Here is a 25,116-nt window from a genome sequence, read left to right on the forward strand (position 1 = left end):
GGGCGAAAACATAACCTGCAGCTTCATTGTCAGAGGTAATAAACCATCAGTCAAAGTCTCTTCTTCCTTCCTCAGTGTGGTGATGATAACAGTCTCTGCATGAATAATATAATCTGTGACTCTCTCATGAACAGCTTTTTGAAGAGATGTCAGCTCCATATACAGGCTGATCACACGTGGCTTCACCTTACCAGCATCATGATCAGAATCTGAAGCACCTTCCTACCGTCGTCCGCTGCATCTCTCATCACAAGTGACAGACTTTTATCATCCAACACTTGAATCAGTTCAACAAATACCTCTTCATTTCTTTCAGCGTCTTCATCTGCACATCATCACCTTCATCTGGCTCTTGTAGTTTGGTCCTCTTTAGACCAAGCAGATGCAGCTGTGTGAGAAACTTATTTTCCCATAACTCAGTTTTTCTCATCTCCATCGAAACATAATGGGTTCCATCAGTTTCCAAACTCCTTCTTGGATCCATAACCTGTTGTCATTGCATCATAAAAGTACTGGAATACTGTGTCTTAAAAAAAACTCACACACAGCCTTCACAGGAGCAAAGTCACAGTCATTTATTGATTATCTGCTGCACTCTGACAATGACAGCAGTATGAACTATAGCTGTCTGTTGGCCATACTAGTCCACTAGGTGGCGGTAATGCAACAATAAGCTCGTCACAATCATTGGAATCCAACCAAGAAGAATTGTTTCCTGTTGTCGTCCGAGGCTAACGCTAGTTAGCTGGAGACGATGGAAACTCTTTTCTGAACAGATTAAACGTCACTCTGTGATCCTCGAATATGTTTTTTGAAGAGCTCCAGAAGCACAAAGGTCGACAGTAAACTGGAAGAAGAAGAAAAGGTGAAGTTAGCGCGAAAAGGTGGAACAGCTGAGAAGGTTGTTGAAACAGCGGCTAATGCTGAGATATTTGAGTTGGTAGAAACAAACAGATCGCAGAGCAGCAAGAAGAAACGAGTGGATTTAAAGAAGAGAAGAAACTAGTCAACGTGCTGGATGCTGTTTTCAAGTCTGAAGTTCGCTGATCCAGAGCAGGTTTGTCCACGAAACCTTATTTCAGACCAACTCCACCACACGGCTATAATAAAATACGAAGTGGAGCCTAATAATCACGAAATGGGGGTTAAGTGTAACGAAATGGAGCAGACCGACTCCAAATATGATTCAATTAAGTACTTTTATTAATTTTGTTTTAGTGAAATGGGATGAAATGGGGACTGATAATAACGAATTGGAGCAAACTGAACAGTGAAATCTGTTGAACGCCAGATGGCGCACCTGTCCCTACTACATATACTGAACGCATCTCACAAAAAAACAAAAGCTAAACAATTAAATAAAAGTAATTATTTGGATTCAGTCTGGTTCACTCTGCTCCATTTCATTACATTTGTCCCCCATTTCGTGATTATCAGTCCCCATTTCGCTCCATTTCGTATTTTAGTATGGCTCACCACATCCAAATGAGAGCTGTTAGTTTGTGTTGGAGTTCTTACTGTAGACTGAACACTAACTATCAGCAAAAATAAATAAGACAAACTGCTTTATGATGATAAATGAAGAACAGTTCAGCTTGGTGACAGGCTTGAAATCTGTGTTCGGGACCCTTTTTTGGATGTATTCCTGTGAGTTCTGTCCGTTGAAAGGCCCGGATCAAATGTGACTGATTTCACATGAAATCCAATAAATTGTTCATTTGTAATAACAGTTTCTTTGATCCAGGACAGATCCAAAAGATCCAGGGTTTACAGGCTGATGAAGCCGATCAATCGGGCCATACTAAAATATAAAATGGATGAAATGGAGCGAAATGGGGTAAAATTTAACAAAATGGAGCAGAATGAACCAGACTGACTCCAAATAAGTACTTTTATTGTTTGGCTTTTGTTTGTTTGTGAGATGCGCTCAGTACATGTAGTAGGGGCAGGGGCATCATCTGGTGTTCAAGAGATGAAACTTCAGTCAGTGGTCTGTCTGCTCCATGTCGTTACGTTTTACCCCATTTCATTATCAGTCCCCATTTTGCCCCATTTCACAAAAAATTAAATAAAAGTATTTAATTGAATCATATTTGGAGTGAGTCTGCTCCATTTTGTTATATTTTGCCCCTTGATTATCAGGCTCCATTTCACTCCATTTCGTATTTTAGTATAGTCGGATCAATCGATACTATCAATTGCTTTTTTCCTGATTATTATACACATACAAATGGAACTATGCACACAATTCAGAAAATATGACGCTCATGTATCAACATCGTGGTTTCACCTAAACCAGTTAGAATCAGAAGATTTAATTTATCCTGAAGGAAACTGCTGATGCTCCAACTGTAGTCAACATGAAGAACGAGAGACTGGATAAAAAAACATCCTGTTCCTACAGCTAACAGACATCTTTATTCTCTCTCATATATATATATATATATATATATATATATATATATATATATATATATATATATATAATGACAATTTTTATTGTACTTTATGGCAGCTTTTTTTTCCCCAAGTCTGTTGCTGACTGCTGCCACGGACATGGAGAAGTACACGGAACCTTTACATGGCCATTTTAATTTTAAAGTGCCTCCAGACGGTGTAGTCGACAGAGCCGAAGCCGGTAAAATTCTCCTGCAGTGTGACCTGCACCGAGCGCTGGGGGAAAAGTTCTCCTGCAGACACTAAAGTTCTCCTGCAGTGTGACCCACACCGAGCACTGGGGGAAAGGTTCTTCTACAGCCGCTAAAATTCTCCTGCAGTGTGACCCGCACCGAGCGCTGGGGGAAAAGTTCTCCTACAGCCTCAAATTCTCCTGCAGTGTGACCCGCACCGAGTGCTGGGGGAAAAGTTCTCCTACAGCCGCTAAAGTTCTCCTGCAGTTTGACCCCCACCGAGCGCTGGGGGAAAAGTTCTCCTACAGCCGCTAAAGTTCTCCTGCAGTGTAACCCGCACCGAGCGCTGGGGGAAAAGTTCTCCTACAGCCTAAAATTCTCCTGCAGTGTGACCCACACTGAGCACTGGGGGAAAAGTTCTCCTACAGCCGCTAAAGTTCTCCTTGCAGCAAACCGAGCGCTGGGGGATAGGGGAGACTGGGGCCAGCTTCCCCCAGAAGATTTTTAAATTCATAACCCCACTATTGCCTGCATTTTGAGCACCAAATTGTGTGAAGGAAAGCCATAGTTTTATTTTTTATATATATATATATATATATATATATATATATATTTGTTACAGCCTTACTTTAAAGCCAAAAGAAACAAAGTATCACGTCAAAACAGAATAGTGTAGATGTGGGTCAGGAACATCAGAACTGCTCATTTATAGCCAGCAGTTTATTCCAGAAAATTCTTATGGGGTTTTTGTCTTACATTAAATAACTTGTAATTAAAATAGTTTTAAGTTAAAAAACAAAAACAAAGATTCTTTAGAAATCTTTGTTTGTCTGTAAATTAAAACCATAACTCATCTGTTGTTATTAACCCTGTTAACTGCAACTGCATAAACAAAATGCTGTTGTTGTATTTCCAGAACAAACGTTATGGCACTTTCATTCATATGGCAGAACATTTAAAATAAAATTGTGCTATATACTACTTTTGAAATGTACACATTAAGTCATCTCTGGGATCAGGGTTGGTGTCTCCTGTTTTAGGACATCTGTCCCAGCACAGGGACATTTTGGTGTTGTAACTTGTTTCACACTTGTGATTGGTCAGCCTGGGCAGCAGCAGATGATTAAATTGGCCTGTTTTTAGTCTTCCCTCCACTTGGTCGTTGGCGCTCTCTGTCTTTTGTGTGTTTTAAAGTCTTTCTACAAACATGTCTGATGTCCAGCAGCTGAGAGACTTGTTGAAACTACAGCTAACACCTGCTGATGAAGGAATGATCGCAGACCAGGAAGAAGAAATGTGTCATTTAAAAGAAGAGAACAAAAGAGGTAAAGGGCCGGGTAATGTTTTTAATCCTCCAAATCTCTTCTACAGAACAGGTTTGTTCACTCAGCTTTGTTTGTGTTACTGATACTTTATAACATGTTGTAACAGTCAAATATTTTCTTCTTTTTCCTTTGTAACTTGGTAGCATTCATATCCAGCTTTGCTACCAGGGGTGACATGTCAACTCCAATAGTGTAAATGTGGACGTTTGCAGAAATGTGGGTTTGAAAATGAGAGAGAGGGAGAAAGAGGCTGTGATGGAAGTCCAGTCCCATAGTGCAGCAGATAACAGAATATTTACAGAGGAATCCTTCAAATGGTGATACAAGCACCAAATTTAGCAAAGTACACCTTAGATATTACTCTTTTGAAAAAAATAATGGGCCACTTGAATTTTCAATAGGCGGCCACGTAGGGGTCAGTTGAATATGAATTGAATTGAATGAATAGGGGTCAATATTTAAAACTTTATTTTTCCTGATGCACTAATTTTCAGCCTCTTGTTGGGCTGCACAGTTGTGAGGTCCAATCCAGCACATTAGCTCATAATCTGACTAACAAAAAGTTAAGCAAGCTCAAAGGTCTGAGGAAGCAGCATCAGCAGTTCACAACCTACAGGTCCTGGAAAGAACCTTCAGAACCTGGAACAGTGTCTATGAACAGTTCAAGGGAGTGAGATGAAGATGAGAACACGTGAGCAACAATGACATGACGAGCACAGTAACAGTGTCTCACAGAAGGACAGAGTTCAAGAGACCCAGAGCTCAGTGCCCCCAGAAATATGTGGCATTCTCACAAATTAAAGCAGGATACAAGGGGGCAGCAAAGAGCATAGACTTTGGATCTGAAAAGCTTCTGGAGCCAAACCAAACCTTCATCACAATTTTGAACAACACATGAGACTAAGATGAAGTATTTCCACATATTAACGGGATCTGCCAGTTCTTATATTGTTTGTCCTTTGGGAGGCAAAAAAAATGTTACATTTCCCCCCAGAGAGAGAATTTGTTACAGTGCAGACTGCCGACTGAGCCACCTTATATCATTGTGATTTAATAAATCTCTGTACGATATGGCTGCAACGCTTGATTGGCTGATGGTTACCATGACAAATGGTCCGGAACGTGTATCACATTCATTACAAACCAGAAAGCTAAAAACACAATTAGAAAAACCAAGTCAGACATGAACATACTCCATAAATATCTAAACAGCATCGGAAAAAACACACAGATTAGTACATTTGTGGTGAATATCAGATCTCTGTGTTTTTTGCACAGACTAAGCGTTAGCGAGCGGTCTGATATTTTCCCGTAAAGACCTCCAGGCTGAATCCTTTAGTATTCAGGCTGGATGTTGAGCAGGAACTGTTGAAACTGGTGGTGTTATTGGGCTTGAATAAAGTTATTTTGTTATTCTTGGGCATCACGGTGGTTTAGTGGTTAGCACTGTTGCCTCACAGCAAGAAGGATATGGGATCAATTCCCAACTGTGGCCTTTCTATGTGGAGTTTGCATGTTCTCCCTGTGTTTGTGTGGGTTCCATCTGGGTGCTCCAGTTTCCTCCCACATCTAAAGACATGCAGGTTAGGTGAATTGGAAACTTTATAATTGTCCTGGTCACCCTTGTAAAAGAGATGTTGATAGGACTAATCTGGTTAAATTCAGTTTAAATTTTTCTTTTCCACTGGTTTAATAACACAATCCAAACTGAGATGTTTGCTGTAGTGAAGTTTAAGAACATTTGCTCCTGCTTTTCTGATTTTATTACAGATGAGCGTGGACAGTGGTTAAAGTGGGATTTGACTTTAAACCCTAAAATCCAGTTTCACGGTGCAGCGGAAGGAAAATCACTCACCACAAAATTAGTATTCCAAATAATTGATTTCACTATATTTTTGGCCCATTGGTATTTGTCAACATTGCTTTTGAACACGACAACATAGAACAAAACCTTGTTTTTATTGTATTAGAATATAAATTTAAATGTTAAAAGAGAAGCGGAAAACTGGAAACGTATTTAATACACCAAGATGGCTGAAAATGCACAATTATAGCAGAAATGAAACGCAGGATAGACCTTCTGTAGAATCACTCATCATTAGAAGAAGAAGAAGGACCTTTATTGTCATAGTACACATTGAGATCTCTTTTACAAGGGAGACCTGGACAATTATGAAGTTTCCATTTCACCTAACCTGCATGTCTTTAGATGTGGGAGGAAACAGGAGCATCCAGAGGGAAACCATGCAAACACGGGGAGAACATGCAAACTCCACACAGAAAGGCCACAATTGGGAATTGATCCAATGACCTTCTTGCTGTGAGGCAACAGTGCTAACCACTAAACCACCATGCTGTTAATTACAGCGATACACAGTCCAACCATGAGGAGCAGTGTGCAGCCACATCCGGTGCCTGCGGACCTGTTCCAGATGTATAGATGCTGCCTTGAGCAGAGGCAGAGAAAGAAGGAGACCTCAATAAGCATTTAAAAAAAATCACAATGTCTACTGTATTGTTAAGCATAAAAATCACAATGTTTCCACAATCCAGTCAAATTAATTCCTGTACTGATTTATTCTGTAACCCCTGACACACCTATGGCAGGCCTGTGTGTGGTGCTGTAACACTTCCACAAACAATTAGAATGTAGCATTAATCAGTGTATCAGCAAACTTCAAAAAGCAGCACAGAGCAGAAATGAAGTATTTTAATCTGATCTGTTGCAAAAACTGTTTTCCATATGAGACGCCCTTGTTTTGGATGATGACGTTTGGAAATACTTTAATTCCTTATCATGGAAATTTCTTGTGAATAAATGCAGCATTTTTAAAGAAGTCACTCTGTGTTTGCTCAGGATGTGTTTCTCAGCCTGAACCGGAGGATGTTGGTGCTTTCTCCACAAAAAGAAAAAACAAATTATTGTAAAAGTTGAAAGTCATTTCTGGAATGATTTTATTTGTGTCACAGGGGTCCTTTTATTCACGATCGCCATTCACCACAGCCATCTTTGGTGTCTTCAATATTCTACTAGTGATGAAAATAAATCTCATTAATTGTCCATCAAGACAAAAAGTAAGTTAAATTACATTAAAGTTTCACATTAACCAACTAAAGTTTGTAGCATGCTACAGAGGAGGCTCATCTTATGTTAGTCAACAAAACCTCAGTGTTTTACCTCAAAAATGGCAGCTATCATGTACCACCACTTGACGGCGCATGAAGGAAGGAGAGCCTTTTGCTGTGGGAGCGGGTGTTCTGGGACTGGAATAATCCATTGGAGATGTTTACGTATGCAGAAGTTCAACAGTGATACCGCTTTTGTCCGCCGACAATCCATTTCATTATGGACATGATGGCTCCAGCCTTCATTGACCAAAAGAGAAGGAACAACGCCCTGCTAGCCCTTCTTCGGGTTTTGATTGTGCTGAGGTTTTACGCCTGTGGGACCTTTCAGCAGGTTATCGGCGACGCCATCCACATCTCCAAGTTGACTGTGTGCTGAATCATGAGGAATGTTACTTTGGCACTTATCCTGCACGTTGGGTGATTTGTCCAGCTCCCTATTGAGGTACACTGATTTACTCGTAAGCCCGTCTTTTGGCTGATGTTCCTTTGAACCAGACAAAGGAGAGCTTTCTCCGCTTTGGAGAACGTAGGGACCTTTTTCTGGGAGTGCCTCTCCCCTGGTGTTGCAGACTCAGTGATGGTTTTAGCAGTCGACCAACCTGGAAGTAAACAAAACTCTCTGCATTGGAGGCCTTTCATGACAACGGCACTTGAAAGCTGCTTATGCCCATGAAAATCACTGACTAATGTTAGACGGTTAATCCACAAGTTTAACCATCTATGTGAAATTGAGATTAGACAGCTAATGTTGGGTGACTAACCTCAGTCGACTAAGTAAGTTTAGTAGACTACAAGATTACACTGCTAATGAAACTGGGTCCTGTTGTGCATTTAAACTTTATCACTTCCATCAGTCCAATAATTTACTGTCATCAGGTCAAACTCACCACTCTGATACTTTATTTTAACAAGTGTTGTTCCATCATTTATTGTTAATTTGTTTCTTTACAGACATGCAACCGTTGGTGATGATTAAAAAAGAAATTCTCCCTGAACACCAGCAATGGAATCTGAGGGTTGACCAGGAGGACATTAAAAAAGAAGCGAAGCTGTGGATAAGTCAGCAGGGAGAGCAGTTTCAGCAGCTGGAGGAGGCAGATCTCACCAAGTTTCGTTTCACTGTAAAGAGTGAAGATAATGATGAAAAACCAGAGTCATCACAGCTTCATCAAAGTCGAAGTGATGAGAGCACAGAGGCTGAGCCTGTAGCCAGTAGCTCATCTGTACACAGAACACTGACAGCAGAAGCTGATAGAGAGGACGATGGAGGACCACCACCAGCCAGCAACTCAGGTCCAAACAGTCATTTACAACTAGATACCAGTGGCAGGAGTTCAGTTAGTTCTGGAACTGAGACTGATGACAGTTGTGACTGGAAACAGACCAGAGAACTTCAGTCACATTTTAACTGTCCAAAAAATAGCAATATTCTTACTTCAATCAATTGTAGCATTGCTGAGACACAATTTATTTGTTCTAAAACATCTGGCCCCATGAACACTTCAGAGGAATATAAGGAGAGGCAAGCAAGCAAGAAACCATTTAGTTGCTCTGATTGGAGTAAAAGACAGAAACAGAAGTACACACTGAAGAAACACAGGACAATTCAGACAGGAAAGAAACCATTTGACTGTTCTGAATGTGGTCAAAGATTTGTACGAAAGAGCAACCTGAATGAACACATGATAGTTCATACAGGACAAAAACCATTTGGCTGTTCTGAATGTGGTCGAAGATTTGGACAAAAGAGCAGCCTGAACAAACACATGATAATTCATGCAGAACAAAAACAGTTTGGCTGTTCTGAATGTGGTCGAAAATTTGGACTAAAGAGCTACCTGAAAAAACACATGCTAATTCATACAGGACAAAAACAGTTTGTCTGTTCTGAATGTGGTCGAAGATTTGGAGAAAAAAGCATCCTGAAAAGACACATGATAATTCATACAGGACAAAAACAGTTTGGCTGTTCTGAATGTGGACAAAAATTTGGACAAAAGGGCAATCTGAAGACACACATGATAATACATACAGGTCACAAACAGTTTGGCTGTTCTGAATGTGGTCGAAGATTTGGACAAAAGAGTCACCTGAAAAGACACATGATAATTCATACAGGACAAAAACAGTTTGGCTGTTCTGAATGTGGTCGAAGATTTGGACGAAAGGGCAACCTGAAGACACACATGATAATTCACACAGGACACAAACAGTTTGCCTGTTCTGTATGTGGTCGAAGATTTGGACATAAGAGCAACCTGAACAAACACATGATAATTCATACAGGTCCAAAAGACCAAGGAAACACAGCTAACCAATAAGGACAGACCCATCTGTTGCCTAACAACAACATGTAAATGGCTGACATGAATTATAGACGATGCAATTTATGAACATCTTGACACACTTGTGGCTACCTGGAAAATGAACAGAATGGTTGCATGAGGAAAATATTAAGAACTAATGTTCAGTTATTGATAAATAAAGCTGTCCTGGTGGACTGCAAAAAAGGAGGAGAACCTCAGCATGGCTTGGATTGATTACAAAAAAGGTTTTTGACAGTGTGCCACATTCCTGGATCATGAGGTGCTTGGAACTCTACAACATCAATAAGGAAATAATATCTTTCCTGAGAGCACAAATGAACAAGTGGAACAAATAATAATCCCAGAGCTACAAGTTCAGAGAGGGCTATTCCCAGGAGACAGCCTCTCACCACTTTTATTCTGCTTAATCATAGACGCGCATAGCAAGATCCTGAAGCAGCATGACATCAAGTATGACTTAAGTAGAGACAGAGGAAGGAAAAATAAAAAATTGTGAACCATCTTGCTGTACATGGATGACTTAAAAATCTTTGCCGACACAAAACGGGGACACAGGTGGCTTGTGGAAGCAGTCCATAAGTTCTCCAAAGATGTTAGTATGGAATTTGGACTGGATAAATGCTCAAAATGCACAATCAAAAAAGGTAAAAAGATAAAAACAGAAAACATACAGTTGTATACACTGAAGATTTGGCTGAAGACTCCACATACAAATACTTGGGAATTGAAGAAAATGCTACAACAGAGCAGTGTTGTAACGATGTAGAAACACTTTGTTACTGTACTTAAGTACATTTTACACTTCTGGCGACTTTCACTTTTACTCCACATTTCCTCAGTAAAATGTATATTTTTGCTCCTATACATTTCCCTTACCCATCTTCATTACTAGTTACTACAGTATAGAAGTAGAAGAAATTTCATTGGGCAATGCCTGTTTGCAGAGGTGAAAATAAGCCGGAGTGCAGCGATACGCCGTACCGTGAATTGATACAGGCCTCTTCACTCGGTACACAGGGATCTGCCTTCCACCCCCGGTTCATCAAGTGCTGTGTTCAAGGATGAGAATTGAGCCATATTAATTTTACGAACGGTGTCCACCTGGAGGTCTCTCACAGTTTCTGGAAAAAAATTGATGCAGCAAAGCTCCAAATCGTTAAGACATTTATTCACAATAAAAAAACGACAAGAGGGGTGGACCAGTGCTCACACAAACCCTGCTCACAGCGAATGACGCAACCGACAGGCGTGAAAAAACTCACGCATGCGCACGAAGGTTCAAGCTTGGCTGATGCAATCACACGTGATTCAAATCCATATGGTTTTTGAAAAAATAAAAAGGTCAGATACTTTTCTCACAGACTTCGTAGTTATCCTGGTAGCAACTGCCTTCACAGCGACAAAGAGCAGTGCATTGGAGACTAGCCTTGTTGCATTTGCATAATCCCCTACATGCTTTTTTGCAGTTACAGTGAATAAGCTCATAACAGATGTCTTGCGCCTGAGCAATCGTGGTCCACTTTGGTTTCCATGAACCATCACTGTCTTCCCACCCCCAGTCTGCTGGACTTGGCAGTCTTGGTTCTGCCAAAAACGCCTGACCCCAAACATGCTCTCCTTGGTATGTTGCCCGAAGAGCATGTTGTTTCAATGCAGCTTGTGTTGGAGTGATATTCTCTAGGGTCCGTGACCGCTGAGCAAAGAGATGTTGCCTAGCTTCATTCACTGTGGACAGTCCACATTTTGTCATACAACAGGACAACATATTTTTCCAGAAGGTCAAACATGTTGTCATTTATACGTTGTGGTGCTTCTACTACCTCTAAGAATGCATCCGTACTGCAATGTATCTGTGGTGCTTTCCCATTCCGAATGATATCCACACCTCCCGCACAGCTGGTATGCTTGGCAGATTGGACAAAATAAGAACAACATCGGTATCAGATGTCCTGATCATAACCTTTGCATGATCCTTGAGAGCTACATCATAAAGGTGAAGTATCAAGCGTGTATCTGCTTCCTCAGGTGAGCAGGGTTGGATTAAAGCTTTCTCTTCTCTGGTGATGAAAGGACTTGATTTTCATATGTGCTGTTTACTTCTTTTCCTGGAAATGTTGTGGCAGCAATCTCACGAGCAAGCAAATGAAATTGTTTTGTTTTGTTTGCATCAACCCGGAGGAAGCTTTGCCAGTTATTTGGCACCTTTGATGAAAGCGCCACTTTCCTTCTGATTCCCTTTCCTCGCTTTTCTCTTGTTGCCGTTCTCAAGCTGTTTTGCTTGTAGACATCCCATATTATGTCCAATCTGTCAACATTTTCAACCTGATGCTGAATATGTGGCATGAATATGGTCACGACATATTCTTCAAATGTCCGCGAGGTTTTTGGTGACAACATCGAAAATATGACTGCACCATCTAGTATGATTGCATTAACTGCTGGGCATGATTCAGTTGGTTTGTGTCAGTGATTCATGTTCTGGCATCAAATCTGACTTGTTACCAGATCATAATTGGCCCCCTTTGGAGATGGACGAAGGCCATGGCTGATTTTCATGTTTGAAAAACTCTACAAGGTTGCCTTCCCGGGATTGGTAGGCAATATACAACCTGGAAAACAAGGTGCAGTCTTCTTTTAAAGCAGCCATCTGAGAATGTTGCTTCTTTTGGGGACTAGTTGTAAAAATCTGAAGCTTGTTCTTCTTGATTGGCTCTTTAATAGACTTTGTTTGATCTACAAACCTTTCTTTGATGAATAGTTCATACTGCTCCTGGCCAGTTTTGCAAACATTTGACACTGATTTATGAATGGCAGGGTCCATTATAACCTTGGTGTCCAATGTAAACAAATCACCTGTGTCCTCCTTGAAAGGGTTTCCAAATTCCTCAAACACATCAACCAGGGCTTTGACTTCCCTGGCAAAGGAGGTTTGTACACTTTGCTCATGGTGTTTCATTGAGCCTTGATTAGTGCCATCTTCGAACTCAGCTACCATCCTTGCTATTTCAGGTCCTGCCACCATCCAGCGCTGCAGTGCATTTGGGTTCTCCATTAAGCCGACAGCTCCTCCGTCTGTGATTTGAAAACATCAGCAAGCTACAACAATGGAGAAGGAAAAATGATACCATAGGCAGCACAGTATCCATGGATTTTAAGACTTAATTTGAAAACTTCAGCCAGCAACAATACTACTGAAACATGGATACTTGATGGGCGATGGCCAGCAGAGAATATCAATATAAGGCGCGACAAGCGAATACATGGCTTCGTACAAACACTGCAATATTCACTGACAGAGACATAAAATATACATGTCTAATTTTTAGTTGTGTTTAGTGGTTCCCCATACCCTGAAGCAAAATATTTTAACCCTTTGAACATAATTATGTCACATGCAACTCTAAAAATACAATGATGTCAATAAAATATCCGCCATCTTGTCAGCCATTTTGAATTAAAAGGCAAACCAATCATCAGAGCTCAGTGGAACCATGACCAATGGTTCCTAAAAACTATATGTTTAGACACCAAGAATGTCTTTCTACTTGTAGCATACATAGTTCCAAAGAATTGGCGGCCATTTTGAAAAATGGACATAACGGACACCAGGGGTCACTGCTAACTTGGGTCCATTTAAAAAAAAAAAAATCAGTAGGGGTCAATCAACATATGTGCCAAGTTTCATACTTTTAACCCAAAGTGCATGATTCGGCCAAAAATCACGCTTAACCACCCCACTAACTGTTGTGTTTTGTGTCACTAGACCTAATGGCATTGATGCTATTGAAAATTTAAACAATGAAACATTTTCCAAAATTTTTTAAAATTAGTTTTTTTCCAAAAGTGAGTGCTGTCATATGTAAGGAAGGTTTTGAATATCCATCCACCCATCCATTTTATTCCACTTCATCCGAGGTCGGGTCACGGGGGCAGCAGCTCAAACAAAGCCGACCAGACCTCCCGATCAACACACACCTCCCCCAGCTCCTCCGGGGGAACCCCGAGGCATTCCCAATCCAGCAGCGAGACGTAGTCCCTCCAGCATGTCCTGGGTCTTCCCCGGGGCCTCCTCCCAATGGGACGTGCCCGGAACACCTCTCCAGCAAGGCGTCCAGGGGTCATCCAAAAAAGATGCCCGAGCCACCTCAGCTGGCTCCTTTCGATGTGGAGGAGCAGTGGCTCAACTCCGAGCTCCTCCCAAGTGACCGAACTCCTCACCCTATCTCTAAGGGAGCGCCCAGCCACCCTGCAGAGGAAACTCATCTCGGCCGCTTGTACTCGTGATCTTGTTCTTTCGGTCATGAGCCAAATCTCATGACCATAGGTGAGGATCGGAACGTAGATCAATCGGTAAATCGAGAGCTTTGCCCCCCTGCTCAGCTTTCTCTTCAGCACGATGGTCCGATACAGCGACCACATCACTGCTGATGCACTGATCCGTCTATCGATCTCACGCTCCATCCGTCCCTCTCTCGTCGTAAACAAGGCCCTGAGATACTTAAACTCCTCCACTTGAGGCAAGGACACTCCACCGACCTGAAGAGGACAAACCACCTTTTTCCGGTCGAGAACCATGGCCTTGGATTTGGAGGTGCTGATTTTCATCCCGGACGCTTCACACTTGGCTGCAAACCGCTCCAGTGCACGCTGAAGGTCCTGATTTGATGAAGCCAACAGATTCTGTGGTTCCCAAACCAGACCCCCTCTACACCCTGACTGTGCCTAGAAATTCTGTCCATAAAGGTAATGTAATTTTTCCATTTTTTCCAAAAATTATTATTTATTTATTTATTTATTTAATTCACTTCCAACCACACAACCAAAAATCATTCCAAAAGAAAACATAACAAACGTAACAATACTCCTGAATGAAAGGGGGTAGAAAGAAGCGAACTTATATTATCTACCCCTTTTTACAGAAGATTAATTTACAAATGAAATAATAATCACATGATTAACATTACAATCAGAATGTCTAAAAAAGGCAAAGAAAAATACACAGTAAAAGTATACATGTGGTTTCATTGTTACAACATCAGGTCGTATTTCTGAATCATATTAATTTAACTGCCATTTTAAATATATTGCTTGATTTAGCTTCTTTAATTTCCTTGTTCAGATTATTCCATAAACTGACTCCCTTGATAGAAATGCAATGTTCCTTCAATTTGGTTCTGAATCTTGGTTTGTTAAATATCTCTGTTTTAAGTTGTACTGGCTTTCTCTTTTTTAAATTTGTTCTGGATGTTAGTTGGTAGTATTTTTTTGTAAGCCTTAAACATAGTCTGGAGAATAGTGTAATCAACCAGGTAATGAAATTTCAACAAATGTAACTGCAGGAATATTGGACTCATGTGTTCTCTATAATGCCTCCGACTAATTATCCTTATTGCTCTTTTCTGTAAAATGAAAAGTGAATGTGTGAATGTTTTGCAGGCATTTCCCCATATTTCAATACAGTAGGACAGATGTGGAACAATCATAGAACAGTATAATATATATAGTCCTTTCTCATCTAACATCTGTTTTACTTTGTGTAGTAGAGCAATCATTTTTAATAATTTATTCTTTGTATAGTTAATATGTGATTTCCAACTCAAGTTCTCATCAATCATGACACCCAGAAATTTTGTTTCCGTCACTCTTTTAATTTCTACACCATCTATAATAATTGGGGTATTTATACTTTTTTCTCTATTACTAAATATCATGACATTAGTTTTGTCAAAGTTAAGTGATAATTTATTAATCTCAAGCCAAGTTTTTATTCCCATGAATTCTTTTTTGACTACTCTCAACACGTTGTAAATTTTTACCAGAATAGAAAAATGTGGTCTCGTCAGCAAACAAAATACAATGTAACATCTTAGATACATTAACAATGTCATTGACATACAGTGTAAAAAGTTTTGGTCCAAGGACCGACCCCTGAGGTACCCCACAGGTAACACTTAATAATCCAGATCTTAACATCGTTTACCTGTACAAACTGTTTTCTGTTGACTAGATAGCTTGATACCCATTTGTACCCATACCCATCTGCAGAGGAATGGTCTATTTGAAGAGTTTCAGTCAGGTTTTAGAATTCATCATAGTACAGAAACAGCATTAGTGAAGGTTACAAATGATCTTCTTATGGCCTCGGACAGTGGACTCATCTCTGTGCTTGTTCTGTTAGATCTCAGTGCTGCTTTTGATACTGTTGACCATAAAATTTTATTACAGAGATTAGAGCATGCCATAGGTATTAAAGGCACTGCGCTGCGGTGGTTTGAATCATATTTGTCTAATAGATTACAATTTGTTCATGTAAATGGGGAATCTTCTTCACAGACTAAAGTTAGTTATGGAGTTCCACAAGGTTCTGTGCTAGGACCAATTTTATTCACTTTATACATGCTTCCCTTAGGCAGTATTATTAGACGGTATTGCTTAAATTTTCATTGTTACGCAGATGATACCCAGCTTTATCTATCCATGAAGCCAGAGGACACACACCAATTAGCTAAACTGCAGGATTGTCTTACAGACATAAAGACATGGATGACCTCTAATTTCCTGCTTTTAAACTCAGATAAAACTGAAGTTATTGTACTTGGCCCCACAAATCTTAGAAACATGGTGTCTAACCAGATCCTTACTCTGGATGGCATTACCCTGACCTCTAGTAATACTGTGAGAAATCTTGGAGTCATTTTGATCAGGATATGTCATTCAAAGTGCATATTAAACAAATATGTAGGACTGCTTTTTTGCATTTACGCAATATCTCTAAAATCAGAAAGGTCTTGTCTCAGAGTGATGCTGAAAAACTAATTCATGCATTTATTTCCTCTAGGCTGGACTATTGTAATTCATTATTATCAGGTTGTCCTAAAAGTTCCCTAAAAAGCCTTCAGTTAATTCAAAATGCTGCAGCTAGAGTACTGACGGGGACTAGAAGGAGAGAGCATATCTCACCCATATTGGCCTCTCTTCATTGGCTTCCTGTTAATTCTACAATAGAATTTAAAATTCTTCTTCTTACTTATAAGGTTTTGAATAATCAGGTCCCATCTTATCTTAGGGACCTCGTAGTACCATATTACCCCAATAGAGCGCTTCGCTCTCAGACTGCAGGCTTACTTGTAGTTCCTAGGGTTTGTAAGAGTAGAATGGGAGGCAGAGCCTTCAGCTTTCAGGCTCCTCTCCTGTGGAACCAGCTCCCAATTCAGATCAGGGAGACAGACACCCTCTCTACTTTTAAGATTAGGCTTAAAACTTTCCTTTTTGCTAAAGCTTATAGTTAGGGCTGGATCAGGTGACCCTGAACCATCCCTTAGTTATGCTGCTATAGACGTAGACTGCTGGGGGGTTCCCATGATGCACTGTTTCTTTTTCTTTTTGCTCTGTATGCACCACTCTGCATTTAATCATTAGTGATCGATCTCTGCTCCCCTCCACAGCATGTCTTTTTCCTGGTTCTCTCCCTCAGCCCCAACCAGTCCCAGCAGAAGACTGCCCCTCCCTGAGCCTGGTTCTGCTGGAGGTTTCTTCCTGTTAAAAGGGAGTTTTTCCTTCCCACTGTAGCCAAGTGCTTGCTCACAGGGGGTCGTTTTGACCGTTGGGGTTTTACATAATTATTGTATGGCCTTGCCTTACAATATAAAGCGCCTTGGGGCAACTGTTTGTTGTGATTTGGCGCTATATAAAAAAATTGATTGATTGATTGATTGATTGTGAGCAACCCCTCTGATTCCATATTTGTTTAATTTTTGAATAAGTATAGTATGGTCAATGGTATCAAAAGCTTTTTTGAAGTCCACAAAAATGCTCACAAAAAAATCCTTATCTATTGCAATGCATATTTCTTCAGTTAGTTCCATATTTGCCATGGCTGTAGAGAGACTAGTTTGAAAACCATACTGACTATTACTTAGAATGTTATATACATCAAGGAACTTGTCCAGTCGATTTACAAATAATTTCTCTAATATCTTGGAAAATTGTGGAAGCAAGGAAACTGGTCTGTAATTAGAAAAAACATGTTTATCCCCACTTTTATATAGTGGAATTACCTTAGCTGTTTTCATGCTATCAGGAAAAGTTCCCATTGAAAATGACAGATTACAAATATAAGTAAATGGTACAATGACTGATTCAATAATGTTCTTAATTAGAAACATGTCTAGATCATGACAATCTGTTGATCTCTTGCCTACACAACCTCCTACAATGTTCAGTATTTCTTCCTTTTCATCCTTGCCACGCAAGATGCTGTTCACATTGTCCATGATTAGACTTCCAACTGCAATATCACCCTTTGTTTTGGGAATATTAGCCGCTAAGTTTGGGCCCACCCTTACAAAAAAAAATCATTAAAACTATTCACTATTTTTGTCTTGTCTTGTATGCATACATTTTCTTTCACAAAATAATTTGGAATCATTGGTTTCTCTTTGTGATTTTTTTTTATTACATTATTAATTACTCTCCATGTAGCTCTTAGGTTTTTCCTATTTTTATCAAGTATCTCTACTAGTTTATTTTTATACCTCTTATATCTAACCTCATCATCTCGTGACCTTGATTTTAAGTAACATTTTTATCAATTATTTTTCTTTTTTCAGGCATTTCTTAACCCTTTAGTCATCCCTGGTTTGTCCATAGCATCCCTCCTGGCAAAATTCATCAGTTTACAGTTTTTATGATACAACATTGTGAAAATGTTCATAAATGCATCATGCACTTCACTGACATCATTTACAAATATTCCATCCCAGTTCTGGTTTTTAAGGTCTTCCTTTAGTGCCAGTACTGCTTTTTCGGATCTGTTTCTGACTTTTATTTTATTAGTGGTTTCCTTAATATTATAGCAATTTTTTTCATATATATATAGGAAACACAGGTAAGTTTATTGTAGTTTTTGTATTATTATTATTATTATTATTACTACATTACCTTAATGAATTAAAGTGACCAATTTAACAGGAAGAGCTGGAGCCACCAAACAAGGCAAAACACTCAATAATTTAATAATTTATTAACAAATATGAAACTATTTAGAACAAGAATTAAGATGCAGAGTCTCCAGAAAAAAAAAAGAAAAAAAAAAAGGAATCATGCCAGTGGGTGGGGAGCAAGCAGTCTGGGTCCGGCCAAGTGTACGGCAATCAGGCCAGTCCGTGGATGTCCTCGAGGTGTCGGTTTGTTTGGGGGAGGGTCCTCCAAACATCCAGCGTGTCTTCCCTGAGGAACACAAAAGGCAAAGCCAGTACAACATCACCAACTCCAGACGCACTTCATTCACCAAAGGCTATCCGTTACATTATTCTGAGCACCGGAACAAACACTTGCAGGCGAGGCAGGGAACCTCCCCTGCGAGTATTTAACTTCACAGTGCTTGTCTCCCCTCTCGTCACTCCTCAGGACCCCACTCTTGTGTAGTTAATTTGGTGACACCACGGTTTAAGCTACTTTAATATAAGTGGCCAATGAGGATGTATATAGATAACTCCTGTCAAATGTGGATGCCCCTTCTATGAAACAGTGGATAAAGACATTTTCAGAATACAGTGAAGAAAAGAAGTATTTGAACACCCTGTGGTTTTGCAAGTTCTCCCACTTAGAAATCATGGAGGGGTCTGAAATTTTCATCTTAGGTGCATGTCCACTGTGAGAGACATAATCTAAAAAAAAAAAAAAAATCCAGAAATCACAAATGTATGATTTTTTTTTTAATAATTTATTTGTATGTTACTGCTGCAAATAAGTATTTGACCCCCTACCAACCAGCAAGAATTCGGGCTCACACAGACCTGTTAATTTTTCTTAAATAAGCCCTCTTATTCTGCACTCTTTACCTGTATTAATTGCACCTGTTTGAACTTGTTACCTGTATAAAAGACACCTGTTCACACACTCAATCAATCACACTCCAACCTGTCCACCATAGCCAAGGCCAAAGAGCTGTCGAAGGACACCAGGGACAAAACTGTAGACCTGCACAAGGCTGGGATGGACTACAGGACAACAGGCAAGCAGCTTGGTAGAAGACAACTGTTATGATTATTTATTAGAAAGTGGAAGAAACACAAGATGACTGTCAGTCTCCCTCGGCCTGGGATTCCATGCAAGAGCTCACTTTGTGGGGTAAGGATGATTCTGAGAAAGCTCAGAACTACACAGGAGGACCTGGTCAATAACCTGAAGAGAACTGGGACCACAGTCACAAAGATTACATTAGTAACACATGATGCTGTCGTGGATTAAAATCCTGCAGGTCAGCAAGGTCCCCCTGCTCAAGCCAGCACATGTCCAGGCCTGTTTGAAGTTCACCAGTGACCATCTGGATGATCCAGAGGAGGTATGGGAGAAGCTCATGTGGTCAGATGAGACCAAAATAGAGCTTTTTGGAATCAACTCCACTTACCATGTTTAGAGGATGAGAACAACCCCAAGAAAACCATCCCAACCGTGAAGCACGGCGGTGGAAACATCATACTCTGGGAGTGCTGTTCTGCAAAGGGACAGGACGACTGCACCATATTGAAGGGAGGATGGATGGGGTCATGTATTGCGAGATTTTGACAAACAACCTCCTTCCCTCAGTAAGAGCATTGAAGATGGGTCATGGCTGGGTCTTCCAGCATGACAATGACCCCAAACACACAGCCAGGGCAACTAAGGAGGGGCTCCGTAAGAAGTATTTCAAGGTCCTGGAGTGGCCTGGCCAGTCTCCAGACCTGAACTCAATGGAAAATCTTTGGAGGGAGCTGAAACTCCAAACCTGAAAGATTTGGAGAAGATCTGTATGGAGGAGTGGACCAAAATCCCTGCTGCAGTGTGTGCAAACTTGGTCAAGAACTACAGGAAACATCTGACCTCTGTAATGGCAGACAAATGTTTCTGTACCAATTGTTAAGCTCTGTTTTTCTTGGGGGTCACATCCTTATTTTCCCCACTGTATATGGCCACTAAGCTTTTTAAGATTTAAGGGTTAAAAAGAATTTTTGTTTGGCACCACAGCAAATTTTATGTTTGCCTTTAAATAGGGGATTCATAATATGACATTACCAATATAATCAAAATTTGTGTTGTCTATAAAATATGAAAATAAAGTTCCCCTGAAGGGTAAAATTTCAACCGAACAGACGGCAGCAATGGTGCAGACCAATGCAGTCTGTGATAGTGATGTCATAGATCACATGGGAGTTCCCCCAGACTTGTGGGAGGAATACTGGGAAGCACATGGTGGCAGCTAATCAGAGTAGAGACGCACCGTGATGTCTGCTTGTTGCTCTCTCTCTCTCTGGCTCCTAATCCAACATGGTGGAAAACATCCCAAAAACCGCTGTGTTTCTGTGTAAATCTAACATGGTTCTCATCAATTATGTAAAAGCTTGCAAGAAATAAACACTTCTAAATCTTAAAAACACTGTTAAAGATAACATCTCTGAAGTGCTTTTCAAGACATCTCACGGACGTCAGTGTGCACACTACATGAGCACGCATCACCTGAGGTCAAAAAACCTCATGCATGTACACACGCATATCCTCCTGCAGATGGTGTTAAAAAGAAAATAAAATATTTGTTATGGAGTTCACCCCAAATAAATATGTTCTTTGCCTTTAAAAGAGCTGTAATTTTATAAGATGTTTCTAAAATAAACCAAGATTATAATACTTGGATTTAAGTAGAAACTAAATGTTGTCAGTTTAGTGAAATTAGGCTGGACTTATACCTTTAAAAGGGGGTTACGAGTGGCTACACAAATGATTACAAAATTCAAAATGATAGAATCCATAGCATTTAAGTACGCTGCTCTTATTTATAACGTTAAATGGAACCCAAAATGCAGACAGTCAGCCACACAGGAAATGTAGAATCACATGGTTTATTACTTTGTGCACAAAAAACAAAACCCGCACCGAGCGCTGGGGGAAAGTTCTCCTACAGCCGCTAAAGTTCTCCTGCAGTGTGACTCGCACAGAGCACTGGGGGAAAAGTTCTCCAACAGCCGCTAAAGTTCTCCTTGCAGCAAACCGCGTGCTGAGCGCTGGGAGATAGGGGAGACTGGGGCCAGCTTCCTCCAGAAGATTTTTAAATTTATAACTGTTATGTTTCGGACGCGGTCGGAGCACTGACCCAGCGTTTGAAGGAGCCAGCATAATATAAGCAGAGCATGGTTCAAAAGATAACAGAATTTAATAAACATAACAGAATGACGTGCTAAACAACTAAAACGTCTGCGGTCTGGTGAGGTGGAAACACGGCGCGCTCTTAACAGCGCAAACGGTCCGGAGCCACAGCAGTTCGGACCCAGGGACCCCGCCGACACCCCCCAGGTGGCCGTGACAAACCGAGTCTGTGAAGAAAGAAAACATGAGGTGAGTCCAACTCCACACAGAGAGACACAACTCAAAAGGTGCACACAATCAGCAAACACTTCCTGGCTTAAAGCTATACATCAGCTTCTCACCCTGCAGGCACAGAACAACTCAGTTCAAATCTCCACTGCAGCAGAAGCTGATTAGACAATTAGCATAACGTGACAGCTCAATAACACAAGGTGTGAGGGACACCTAATCCACTGTCATTACTTCATAAAAGTCACCAAAACCAAATTACCTCAGGAAGTGTGCTGAAGAGTGTGAGACCTCACCCAATCCTCCTTCACAGACTGTGGCGTCAAACCTGGAGCGGTCTCTGCGTCCGTGATGGTGAGACTGTTCTCCACAGCCAAGGTCCCTCTGGGATCCAAAGTCACCCACGGGGACTCCCAGCGCCTCCCAGAGGACCGTTCCATCAAACCCCAGGAGACGCCCCCCCCTCATGACTAACAGACCCAGCCCCGGCCGTCTACGGCTAAATGGCCCCACAGTCCTTTCCCCCCCAGAGGACACCACAGTCACACCCTGAGGGTGGAAACTGGGGGAAAAACAAAAAAAAATACAAACAAAACAACCCCAACCCCACCCCCTCAGCGCAGTGGAAACTGGAAGTACGTCCAGTGTCACCAACCACGACTATACCCCAAAAGTCAACCGGGAGGAGTGGAACAGCAATAATGGCATACGGCACAAGACGGCGCCACCCCTCCAACTTTTAAACCAGCCACCAGCTGTGGGTATATTCCACTGCCCCAAACCTCAGCTACGCCGATGGCGTACGGCTCAAAGGCGTGCTGAAGCCGGAGGTGGAACAGGGAAGTAACAAAAAACACCCCTAAACCCCCCCCACCCGGGTGCAGAGGTTACCTGGGAAACGCCCAGCATAACCGAACTGCACCACCCCAGCAACGCCAATGGCAAACGGCACAGAGGCGCGCCAAGGCTGGAGGTTGTAAAGGGAATTAAAAAAAATACCCCAAACCCCCCCCCCCCCCTCCCGGGTGCAGAGGTGACCTGGGAAACGCCCAGCATAACCGAACTGCACCACCCCAGCAACGCCGACAACGTACGGCTCAAATGGCTGGGGCCGGAGGAGAAGACAGGGAATAAAAAAAAATAAAATACCCCAAACCCCCCCCCCCCCCTCCCGGGTGCAGAGGTTACCTGGGAAACGCCCAGCATAACCAAACTGCACCACTCCAGCAACACTGACGACGTACGGCTCACACGGCTGGAGCCAGAGGAGAAGAGAGGGCACAACAAAACAAAAAAAAAGAAAACAGCCCAATTACCCCCCCATCACCCCCCAGAGGACCGTCCCATCAAACCCTGGGAAGTGAAACCAAAAGAAATAAAAAAGAAAGACTAACAGACTAACATAAAGTCACCTGGGTCAAACTATGCTCCAGACAGCCTGCATTTTCAACTCCACCAGACCACAGACAGTGCTTAAAAACCCACAAAAACAACAAATTAACCCCTGATAAAAACACCTCATACTAAAACAAGAAACAGATAATAGACCAATAAAAAAAAACTACCATTGGCCTACATTGTCAAGTGCAAAGAATAGAAAAACGTATTTTCCATCCTTTGAACCTAGACGGTAATGTGACTCTGTCACCAACAGAGGGAGCCAAAGTGCCAAATAAGAAAATCCCTGTGGTAACAGAGTAAAAACCAATACACACTGCTGCAAACGACAGCAGGTTATACCAAACAGCTTAACGTGCAAACTAAATACCACCGGGGCTGCTACAACAGGCGTCAGAGTCCGCTGCACAGGAGGAGACGGGGCTACAGCCGTAACAGCGGGGTGCGACGCGACCCAAGCTGTAAACTCCGCCATGCGCGCACCAACGCGCACAACCCGGGCGGAGCGCACCCGCAACTGATCCCGGATCAGCTCCAACATCTGCTGCAGCCTTCCCGGCAAACATACCGTCTCTGCTTCGTCTGGTCCATTGTTAAATGGCCAGAGACTACTGTTATGTTTCGGACGCGGTTGGAGCACCGACCCAGCATTTGAAGGAGCCAGCATAAAATAAGCAGAGCACAGTTCAAAAGATAACAGAATTTAATAAACATAACAGAGTGACGTGCTAAACAACTAAAACTTCCGCGGTCTGGTGAGGTGGAAACACGGCGCGCTCTTAACAGCGCAAACGGTCCGGAGCCACAGCAGTTCGGACCCAGGGACCCCGCCGACACCCCCCAGGTGGCCGCGACAAACCGAGTCTGTGAAGAAAGAAAACATTAGGTGAGTCCAACTCCACACAGAGAGACACAACTCAAAGGTGCACGCAATCAGCAAACACTTCCTGGCTTAAAGCTATACATCAGCTTCTCACCCTGCAGGCACAGAACAACTCAGTTCAAATCTCCACTGCAGCAGAAGCTGATTAGACAGTTAGCATAACGTGACAGCTCAATAACACAAGGTGTGAGGGACACCTAATCCACTGTCATTACTTCATAAAAGTCACCAAAACCAAATTACCTCAGGAAGTGTGCTGAAGAGCGTGAGACCTCACCCAATCCTCCTTCACAGACTGGCGTCAAACCTGGAGCGGTCTCTGCGTCCGTGATGGTGAGACTGTTCTCCTGACGTCGATCTCACACGTCTGCTCACAAGGTCGAGTCTCTGGCAATCACACACTGTGCATTCAAGCCACTGCTCAGCCACTCAGTCCTGAATGCATACCACCTGGTGGAGAGAAACAGAAAACAAAAACCAAACCAGCCAAACACCCCAGCCACACAACAACTATTGCCTGCATTTTGAGCACCAAATTGTGTGAAGGAAAGCCATAGTTTTTTTTTTTATTAATCTTTGTTGCAGCCTTACTTTAAAGCCAAAAGAAACAAGGCATCAGGTTAAAATACAGAATAGTGTAGATGTGTGTCAGGAACATCAGAACTGCTCATTTATAGCCAGCAGTTTATTCAAGAAAATTCTTATGGGGTTTTTGTCTTGCATTAAATAACTGGTAATTTAAATAGTTTTAAGTTTAAAAAAGAAGATTCTTTAGAAATCTTTGATGTTTGTCTGTAAATTAAAACCATAACTGTTGTTGTTAACCCTGTTAACTGCAACTGCATAAACAAAATCCTGTTGTTGTGTTTCCAGATCAAACGTTATGGCACCTTCGTTCACATGGCAGATCATTTAAAATAAAATTGTGCTATATACTACTTTTGAATTCATTTTTGGATTTTTGCATATAACAGTGCGATTACTCGTGATTAATCATGGAAATCATGCGAATAAAATTTTAATCACTGTCCAGCTCTTATACATACATATCACATATATATATATATATATATATA

At 41.4% G+C, this 25,116-nt stretch overlaps 1 long non-coding RNA gene across 1 annotated transcript; it reads left to right on the top strand.

Moving 5' to 3' along the window:
* Positions 1-8,960: 8,960 nt before the first annotated feature.
* On the top strand, positions 8,961-9,504 carry LOC117517800. Its single transcript, XR_004562836.1, has 2 exons — positions 8,961-9,118; positions 9,203-9,504. It is a non-coding gene; the product is annotated as an uncharacterized LOC117517800 (long non-coding RNA).
* Positions 9,505-25,116: the final 15,612 nt, after the last annotated feature.

This window comes from Thalassophryne amazonica, chromosome 9 (assembly GCF_902500255.1).
Source record: "Thalassophryne amazonica chromosome 9, fThaAma1.1, whole genome shotgun sequence".
NCBI lineage: Eukaryota > Metazoa > Chordata > Actinopteri > Batrachoidiformes > Batrachoididae > Thalassophryne > Thalassophryne amazonica.